The following is an 11,306-nucleotide window of genomic DNA, read 5'->3' as shown; positions in this document are numbered from 1 at the left end:
ATATAAACCATAGTAGCCTTTGCAACCTTTTTTCGATCATCTCTCGTATATAGCAATATATATGTGTGCTTATGTTACTTAAAAAAAAAAAATAAGAAGATGAAAAAACACCATTAATAATGATTAATAATCTAAGATTAGTAATGATTCTTTAGGACAATTCAGAAAAGAATAGTTTAGAGCTTTCTTTTCGTGGATCTCAGAAGTTTTCCTGAAAGCTGTAAGGTCAAACTGATGATTTGATTCAAGAATAAAAGGTGTTTAAATCTTAACTATCTTTACTAAAAAGCCGCTGGAAGACAATCAGGCAACGTCGCGTCATCGTGTGTATTTTCTGGCTGAAGAAGAAAGAAAGGAAAACCAGTTAAGTTTTCGAGATCTTAAAGATGCTTCTGGTGGAAGTCATTCAATTCATATTATTCCAAGAGACAACTTGCAACCAGATGTTATATTAGTTGTATGTATAAGATATCTTTCGTGTCCCTGATTTGAAACCAGAAGCAGTCCCAAATACCACAATAATTAAATAAGAACAGTAAGCAAGAAACTTCGAAGGAAAGCAGGATCGAGGTAACGAAGCGACAGGTTTAAGAAAGACAAGAAAGAAAGTACGATTAAAACAAAATTCTGCTTTTAAAATTATTTTACTTACGTTTGTTGTAAAGTGACCTCTTACAGTCGCCAGTGTAATTGTATATCCACACAGTGCATAGTCTCTTTTGAATAACTCTGGAACGAATGGGTGAATATGAACACAGTTTTCGGTAATATACAAAGAAGTACATTGTTTTTACGTCAATGATAATTGTAGACATTCGTTCATTCCAAAAAGTCATTGACGGAGGAATAACTATAGAACTTTTACAAACTGGTAACTTACATAGCACTGAAAGACACTGTGTTGTATACAGGGTTGGCTGGTTTAAACCAGCTGTTTTTTCAAAAAAAAAATAAAATAAAATAGAATAAAATAAAATAAATAAAATAAAAAATAAAATAAAAATAAACCAAAAAACGAAAATGTTCGTAAAAGTGTAAGTGTTTGTAAAATCTTGATGAACACACATTTGTGGGTTATCACGTTTCACTCCCGTATACTATTCGTAACGCTGCAATACAGCATAAATCGTTTTGCATAAAAATGTCCATAAGAGGTAGTTTATCCTTGGGGTAAGTTCTTTACTGACGATTTTCTCAAATGTGCACTGAAAGAAAAATTGTTTAAACGTGCTTCGGACACTTTTTAGAAACTACTTTTGATAATTATTTAACATACGAAAAAAAAGAAGTGTTCTGAAGCAAATGCCTCATACAAAATTATATTATCAATGAGCATTAGTTTGTTTGTCTTAGCAAGGCTTCAAATTTTTGTATTGATAGTATTCACTTTTAGCACCTTTTAAAATTATTTTCTGCTTTCCTTTACCGCTTGTTTTGAAGTCAATTAATTTTTATAAAAAGTTATTATTTTCTGTTTTCAGCGGTATTACAAAAGTCGGTATATACGTTTTATTTTTTCCACTTTTCACTACGCCAGTAATATTGATATTATCTGTCAAAAAATGAATTAGTTTTTTTGCGGGTATCATCCACTGTCCCTTGTAGCAATATAAAGTATGATAAAATAAGTTCACACAACGTAAGTTCACTTCGTCACTTAATTGACCTCATTAAAACATTCAAAGCCGTAAATCTTGGTAAAATAAAATATATATTACCTTTATTGATCCAGCTTAGGCAGTATGAAAGTAAAGGCAAGGGAAATCCTAAAACCGTTATATGCTAACAGTTCCACACAACAGGAATATAAAAATTACTACAAGGTTGAAACTTTATAGCAGGTGTAGATTAGGTGGACATGTGAGCTAATGGTTATCGTTCTGTCTTTCTAATTCATCGTTACGTGTTCGAGTCTTCAGTAAGAATTAGATATTTTCTTTGTCTGTACTAGATTTCCCCCTTTTAAACCGAGCAAACCATTCATACACTTGCGTTTTACTGAGAGCACATTCTTTTTAACCTGTTTGCATCATCCCAACAGTTTCTGTTGCGTTCTTACTAATTAAAAGCAAAACTTCACAGCTGCATGTTGTTCATAAGAATCTGCCATTTCTTCGTGTCACAAGTGCACTAAAGACACACACATAGAACTCCCAGAGAAACCACACCCATCATTGTCGATTGATGCTACTTGACATACTGACTCAGGAGAGTCCCCCCACAACGCTATAGCGGCGCAATCTCGTACTACAAGTAGCGTACACGATGCGCAGGAGTACGATTTCAGGTATTTATGAGTCCCCCTCGTAAATGGCATTGGGAGCGTCACTATTTCAGTGACCCCAATACTATGGATTCGACACTAATATCGGTTATTTTCAATTATTTTTACATGTCACAATTTCACCACCTCCCAGGGTGTAAATGAAGGCTAATTTTGAACTTAAATGGCATATGAAGTATCATTCTTTATCGAAACAATTCCGAAAACGATGGATTCGACACTAATATTGGTCGTTTATGGTCTTTATTCTGCTTCTCTCACTCCCCCTAGAACTACAAAGGGGGTTATGCCCCCACTGGGACTGAACTTGGACTTAAACGGCATTAGGACTGTCACCAATTAACTGGGAGAGGATGATGTTCAAATCCAGTTTGGCTCATTCCTGGAACAACTGGTCCCGCAGAGCGGCCAACGTGGGGACATGTTGATGTCTCCTCTTCACGGCCCATTCCATGTCCCAAATTTTCTCGATAACGTTGAGATTAGACAAATTCCCGGACCAAGTGAGATGTGGGACGTTCAGCAAACCACTCCCGCACAATTCTGGCTCGGTGCACGGTGCAGTTGTCTTGATACTGGGACTCTAGGATATGACAATTTTGCAGAAACTGAACAAATGGCAACACCTCATTATCCAGAATGGACACGTAATCCAAAACCTTCATGCGGTTGGACACCTCTATCTAGGCACTAGCGCTCGAATACATCCCCACAACATGACACTACCACCCCCTTCTGTGCAGCCTATTGCACACCCACACAGCTTTGTAAGCTTCTACGGCCCGCCGCCATTGGATTGTAGGCACAACCGAAATTCGTCTGATTAGATATGTCACCACTGGTCTCATCCAACCACATTATCACCCCGTGTTTTCTTACGTAGCGCAATTTGATAATGATCTTGGTTTCCGCTCACGCGAATCCACTTTCAACTTTTAGAGGGTACAATTGGTCAAAAATGTGAGAAAATATACTGATAGATTTTTCTGGGTTTTCCCTGCTCCACCAATAGTCTTCCTTCCCGATAGGGCGCTCAACGGTGATCGTCTTCTCGTACGAACAAATACAAATAAAAATTGATGCTTATCCTCAAAGCCAATGACACAAAGAATGATTATTTTAATAATAATAATTATTATAAAATTATTATTATTATAAAATTCACTTGATCTTTATTGGCCAATTTCCTTCCCTCCCCCCACACTATTTACATCTTTAACTCTTTAATTGTTCACGTAATAATTTATTATTGACGTCTAACTTCTACGTGCTTCTGACAAAAAGAAATTTAAACAATGCACACAATATCATTCTTAGATTGTTCATTTTGCAATTATTCCTATGCCACTAATACACTTATTCCTTGCTAAATCATTTACTATTGCATAATGGGCTTGATAGTCTTTGAACAACAGAGGTAGGCTGGGCCGGAACACAAGCACCTTCTAGATTTCAAAGGTTCCCACGTTGGGATGGTCTTTGCTGAGTTGTTATTTCTTGGAACGAGAAAAAGAACGATGAATTAGATTGTGCTGGATGTATGTAATGCAATTCAACACAAGAAGTGTCACCAATGACCAGAACTGGGAGGGAGACCTTAATCTCTGGCGAGCCAGGCGCATCCTGACTTCCATTACATTACCTCGCTAATGGATGGCGGTAGAGGACAAAAGTTTAAAGCACCGAAATCAATAATAATAAACCCGATAGTGACAACGTCTGGTGCTTCCCTTCACTAACTGCGACGACTTCGTTAGGGTTATTTTAATATGCACCGGATCACTTTTGTTTATCACACTAATGCCCATAATGTTTGTCACATTATCTTTGGGATTTGCAGTGTATTAATTTCATAGTTGTTTTTCATCTACTGGTATAATAAAACAATGATATAATAACATTTTGAACTATGTTCTCTGTCTTGTTTAGAACTAAAACTAGTATTTTATTTCTAAAGAAAATTTATTTTAAATTAAAATTATTTCCAGAAATAAAGATGATCGAAGCTAACACATCAAATAACTAAAAATCCTTCTGGCTAATCATATGAACTGTAATGGAAGAAAACTAATTTAGTTGTCAACTGAAAATCTATTCCTATAATCTATTAATAGAAACTTTGTATGTGATGTATTCGCAGTGATGACATTCCGATGATCAAGAACTATCTAGCAACGTTGTTTAGAAAAAAAGATTTGAATTCGTACTATCAACAAAATAAATAGATAAATAAAATAATAAAGAAAAGAAAGAAAAAATATAAACGCGAACTAGAAAAATATAAAAATGTATTAAAAAATCGCTGGGACCACGGTGCTCAGTGGTAGAGCGTTCACCTCTGTCGCATGGGGTCCTTGGTTCAATCCCAGCTCGCGCCACATGAACTTTGTGTTGGACAAACACCGTGTGCGTGGGTTTTTCTCAGGGTTCTCCCGTTTTCTTCCACTTTATTCATTCCACCATTTCACTCATTTCTCATCACCGTTTCCTTTAGCCTACCGGGCATAAACGTGGGACGTAAAACTCAAAAGATATAAAATTCGCAAAATAATGAAACTACTGTAATAAACGCCAAATTATGAGGGAAAGTTCACTTCGCTATCACTAGTACAAAGAAGATAGGCATAAATGATTTGTTCACTCATACATTTGACAGCCATCTGAAAGAATGCTTTGTCTAGGAAATTCTTCCCAATGCAACAATAGCGTTCTTAAAATTATAAAATATATCACTACTATAAAATGTAGTACTTTTGAGTATACATATTCCCTAAACAAAATTGCAACTCTCTCTGTTGTTGTTACATTTGACCAGACCGACAGTGTGCATATATCGTTCTTCTTCTTGTGAACTGTTTTTCCCTGACGCTGAGTCTTCTGGGCAGTTCAGTTAGATTCGTCTATATTGGTTTAGATGTACTATTGGCAGTCCTTGCAGGAGGATATATCCCACTTGAGAGTTATACCGAGCTGTAGTGCAAGAGCTAATTAAAGCGTAATGTTGTTGATTATTATTTATTGAAGGAGGTGATACACTACTGTTCGAATATTGTTCGCTAAGATCATATATCGTTTGCTCCTGTTTCGCAGAAAAGGTTCAAACTAGTTTTACACACTCAGTGTTGCCATGTTTCAAAGAATAGACGAATAATCCAATGCGTGTGCTCCTATTTTACAGAATGAAAGATTTTATTCATATAGGTTTGTGGAAAATCTATACTGCATCGGAAGTACACCGATATTTGTATTGCATGTTGAGAAATTGATCTCATCATTTGGAAACTGATTCTATCACTGTAATGATATATACAAATTGCAACTAACGATCAATTTCATAAATTATTGAGAAAGTCAAGATGGCTGGTATGCCAGCACCTATTGCACGGGAGGTAGTCTATTTGGGACAATTGTTTCCACTCGTGTTCTGCTTGCTGCAAAACAAAAGTCAGTCGTTGTACATACGTAAGCTTCAGCAAATCAAGAAAAAAACTGAAGATTGTTACTCCCAATTTCGCGTGCAAGAATTTATGACTGACTTTGTTTCATTTTATCCAATCTACAGGCCTCCAAGCAGGACATTGAAAAAATATAGGACAGTTTCGCTTATAAAATACGACAGTTTGGTTTATACACTAGAATATTATGCTTTGAAGCACAGAAAAAAAATATAAATGTATTGTAAGAAAAGGCCACCCTTCACCAATGGGCAAATTGAAACAAGATTTAGATTAATACAGAACAAAACTTTTTACTTTTTAACTTGTGTATTGTTTTGAAGAAAAAAAAAACCTGATTGAAATCACTTTATTTACTGATTTAAAGAAAAATTCTTGTGGTCCGAGTTACCCATGCCTTTCCCTCGATCCACCACTATTATACATACACATTTTTACTTTTACATTTTAAAGGTATAATAATGAACTATAAAACACCAGTACGCGTGTTACTTTTGCGACACCTTTGTTGTGGCATTTTGAACTCTTTTGATCCCAGTCTCAATCAAGGCTTGTGCAGCTGACACGTCATCGGCGAGCCGATGCTTTATTACTTTCTGAAGCCGAATGTTTCCCTCTCAAATTACATTTTCAGCTTCACGAACTTCAACAAATATGTTTTCCTCCATTCCTTTTTTGGCATTCACTTTTGTCTTTTCTGTTGTGATCTTATGCTCACTTTCTTGCTGTTCTAAGTTTTTGTTTTTTTCTGTCCGTATGTTCGATACTTCTTATGTACTTCTTTGTAGTACATTAACATTTTTTTAGTGATATTAACTTCATTTACATTTTTACCAGCTGCGTCTTGAATCATTCGTAGCCCATTGATAGTTTCTTCAGTCAGTCCTTGTCTCTCGGATGGCACCATGTTCTTATTTGTCGAGGCACCACGTTTAACATATGCCTGCCCGAATGAAAGTGTTAACACTGCTTTCACAAGATCAGTAATTGTTGGATACTTGGGTTCCCTTGTATTATTTTCCAGCAGCAATACTTTGTTCCAATACACGTCAATACTACAATTAACAAACAAACAAACAAAAGCCATCGTGTATACTCTGATCTAACTAACTAAACTAACTCTATGGCCTATGGAACCCGGAGGTTCAATGCCGTATTCACAAAAGCTCTCCACTGACTTCTATCCTTAGCCGATTGGATCCAGTTTCTACTTTGTATTCCTATCTCTGCGAGATCCATCCTAATATTGTCCTCCCATCTGCGCCTAGGTCTTCCTAATGGTCATTTTCCGATTGGTCTTCCAGTCAAGACTTTGAAAGCGTTTCTACTTTCTTCCATTCTAGCTACATGACCTGCCTACCTAAGCCTCCTAGACTTGACGACCCTAACAATGTTGGGTAAACCGTATAAATTATGTAGTTCCTCGTTATAAAGTTTCCGCCATTCCCGTTCCTCTTGGGTCCGAATATTCGTCTCAGGACCTTGTTCTCAAATACTTTCAGTCTATGTTCTTCCCTCAGAGTAAGCGACCATGTTTTGCAACCATACAGAACAACAGGCATGATTAGTTTTATATATTTTAAGCTTCAAATTCCTCGACAGAATTCGCGACGACAAGAGATTTTGAACAGAATAGTAACACGAATTCCCTGCTTTTAGTCGACATTTAATTTCTTCGTGAATATGATTTTCGTCTGTTAATATTGATCCTAAATATTTGAAACTATCCACTTTATCAAAACTATTATTTAATATTAAACGCATCCACAATTTGCCGTATTACGGTCCCGACGCACTTCCATGTATTTAGTTTTCTCTGCATGTATTTCTAAACCCATGTCCCTGCAAGCGTTTAATAAGATCTCTGCATTTCTTTCTATTGTTCTAGCATCCCCTATTAAATTTACATCATCAGCATATGCCATAACCTGGTGAATACCGTTCAACTCTAGGCCCTGGTTGCTATCTTTGATTTTCTTTATAGCGTATTCCAGCACAAACTTAAATAATAATGGCGACAACGCATCTCCTTTTATCAGGCCGTTTTCGACGTGAAAGCTCGTGGGCAAAAATTTTCCTACCCGGACTTTACTTTGGGATTCATTTAAATATATCTTAATCTAATTAGCTTTCTCGGTATTACAAGTTCTGTAAGAATGTTGTATAATGTTTCTCTCCTAACCGTATGGGGTCAATCTTGCTAATAGAATATTTGAAAGGATTTTATAGGATGTTGACAGAAGAGAAATGCCTCGATAATTATTACAGTCAGTTTTGTCGCCTTTCTTGTGAATTGGAACAATGATTAATTTTTTCCACTCTTGTGGCAATTCTTCCTTGTTCCAGATAAGGAGAATGAGTTTGTGTATCTTGTTACACAATTTTTCGTTACACACAGTTACACAGCTAAAATTAATTAAGCCGAAATTTCATCTACACCCGGAGATTTGTGTTTCTTTAATTTCTTTATAGCGGTTTCTACTTCTATTCGGTTGGGTTCTGGAGTATACAGTTCTGCGGTGTGTATATCCTTTTTCCACGCACATTAGTTTTTGGCTGCGTGTTCAGCAAATCGTAAAAGAAATCTTTCCATCTATTTAAGATGCTATCCGTATCAGTGAGAACTGTTTCGTCAGCTTTCTTTAATATATAAGCACGAGGTTGATAGCCTTTCTTAAATTCGCTGATCCCCTTATACATATCCCGAATATTTTTATTTTTATTATTATCTTCGAGTTCCTTAATTTTAGTTTTCAAAAAATCGCGTTTCTTTGTTCTAAAAGTTTTCGAAGTTTCCCGCCTGATATCTGCGAAATTTTGTGTAATTATTTCATTCGGATTTTGTAGCCAGCGTAATTTTGCCTGTTTTCTCTTCTCTGCTAGTTTAATACATTCCTGGTGAAACCATGGTTTGTTCCTACGTATTTCCGCGTATCCCAATTTTTCTATTGCTGAACTTTTAATGCTATCTCTAATTTCAATCCAAGTATCCTCAACAACTAGTGCACTCCGAATCTTCTAAAACCGAGAATCTGTTCGAAATTTCAATCTGATATCCCTCTCTTACCTGGCTCTCTTCTAATTTCTTTAAATTAAATCTCTCCGTTTTCGAATATTGAATATTACCTTTATTCAACGATAATCTCTCTCGTATTATTGCTACTACCAGGTAGTGATCAGTGTCGCAATCAGCCCCTCTAAACGACCGGACATCAAATATGCTAGATTGCCTTCTTCTATCTACTGGAACGTGATCAATTTGATTGTGTTTTTCCGTCTGGTGATGTTCAAGTATATTTATGAACGTCGCGATGTGGGAATTTTGCACTCTTCACGATTAGGCTTTTGGATGTTGCAAAGTTCACGAGTCTAACTCCGTTATCATTACTTTCCTTATGCAGACTTTCGTTCCCTATAATCGGTTTGAAAATATTCACTATATTCGCAGCTAACCTCTATATATAGAGGCCTTCTCCTTGATCCGCAACCTGAGGACGCGCCATGCCGTGGTGAGAGGAACCCACGTTAATACTCTGATCACTCATATAAATTCGCTACTCGTCTACAGCCTTCTCAATTTCCTGACTGGTTAACACTTGAGGCACACAAGACGCTAATCGTTTCAAAGATGACAATATCTTATTTTGCTCTTCCTTTGCATGTCTAACAGCAGGATGCAAAATCTGTTTCAAAATTCGGTTGTTTAGCGGCAGAGTTTGTTGAAGGAAACTTGTTACCGCTATGAAGGATTTTTTTTGCATTTAATGCGAATAACCGTTGTTGCACTTTATCGACTTCTTTCAATGCCAACTGTGCGCCTTCTCCATCAATTTTGTTATTTGGCAATAGATTTTTTTCTTCTTTCACTTTATATTTAGATGAGATCCAGTTTCTTCATTGCACAGATTAAATACTACAACTCTTTCCATTATTCTTTGAAGTAGCTCAACTAATTCATCATGCAAAATGTGGGTAAGTGGTTCCTGTTTTTGCATAATCACAAGGAATTTATCAAACAAAGTGCTTACACTAATAAGAAAATGTAAGTATACCAATGGAACAGGGGATCTCAAGTTCTGACCCATTCTCTTGTAGCCTTCTGACGATAATGAAATTTGATTTTGCTTGGGAAGGAAATTAAAGTAATATTCTGTCAGCGCTGGCTACAGAAAGACAATTCTAGAGCAACCAGGATTTTCACCATTTTTCTGCTTTCCATTACTTTTTCAGGGCATTTCCACGACACACTTTTGTTTCCAGGTTTTCCAGGTCACGTGGGAACCCTGCATATTATGTCCAATATTGGGATATATTGGTAAATACCAACACACCTCAATGCCTAGCCAATACTGCTGCACACACTGCTAAAAGAAAATGCTAACACAGCTTGCGTTATACGAAATGGATTATGGCAAGATTCCTCGCCAAGCTTCATTGGGGAAGAATAAGCATATAGGAAACAAAGGAGAGAAAAAAAGAGTGGATATGGAAAGATAAGAAAAAGCAAATTAAAAAAAAAAATAATAGAGAGGATTAGTGACTACCCTCAGAAAAAAAAATGCTAAGACATATTTAGCATATTGTTAATATGTAGCAATTTAAATCATCACTGGAACTACCCTTGGCTTGCATTTTTAATAATTCAATCACAGAAAAATATAGGAAATAAGGGACAAGATTAAAATATATGACAAATATACACAAATTTCCAAAATATATGAAAAATAGGAAAATAAGACAGCTGGGAGCCCTGAATCTAATATGGAGAAAGGTACAAGATATCGTGTTGGTTTCGCTCTACAAGGCTGCTGATGACGTGAGGAAATATATTAGGAGAGCACCTGCGCTTCCCCTTGTTCCTCTTGAAGACATACCTGATGCACCCGACATGCCTGATGCACCCTAGACTACTTGGTGGACACCTACAGGGTATGTTGACGAATTGAATGCACCCTTCCATCCTTAGGTAAAGCAATATTTGAAGGTTTACTTTTATTGGATTGTTACGTGATTCCTTACGTTGCACTAATGGTATTTTTATTGTTTCACGGCAATGGAACTAATTTGAAAACAGTGAAAGGACCACGAACAGTGCCGAGGCTTGACATTCCAAGTTTAATAGGAAATCGACAGAAAGTCATCCTAATATATATATATATACAGACTAATTCTACTTTTGAAGCAAGAACAGTCCGAGAATGAAGCGTCGGTGCAGCAGCTATTGGAAGCAGGTAATTTAACTGCGGAGAAGATTGCTGAGACGTTTAGACAGTCGTATTTGGGTTCTTAAGAGCAGATTTAGGTCCGGTGAGGTTGGCTTTATTCTGTAATTTAATGCAGTATCTCATTGCATTCATTTGGATAGTTGAAATTATAATTTAATGAAGACAAAGCGATATTAAAAGTCGTCGCACTTGTTCAAAGTAAATTATTTTTTTAATTTGTGTGTATGTTGTTTTCGTTGCTGCATATTACGATTGGACTTGCGCGATAAGGCTCTATTGCAAGCCGTTCCTCTTTCTCAGATTTATTTTTCGCCAAATATTTCTAATGTTGAGGTGTTACCA

The sequence above is a fragment of the Thermobia domestica genome, chromosome 2 (genome assembly GCF_964235325.1).
Source record: "Thermobia domestica chromosome 2, izTheDome1.hap1.1, whole genome shotgun sequence".
NCBI lineage: Eukaryota > Metazoa > Arthropoda > Insecta > Zygentoma > Lepismatidae > Thermobia > Thermobia domestica.
This window is presented reverse-complemented; position numbering follows the sequence as displayed.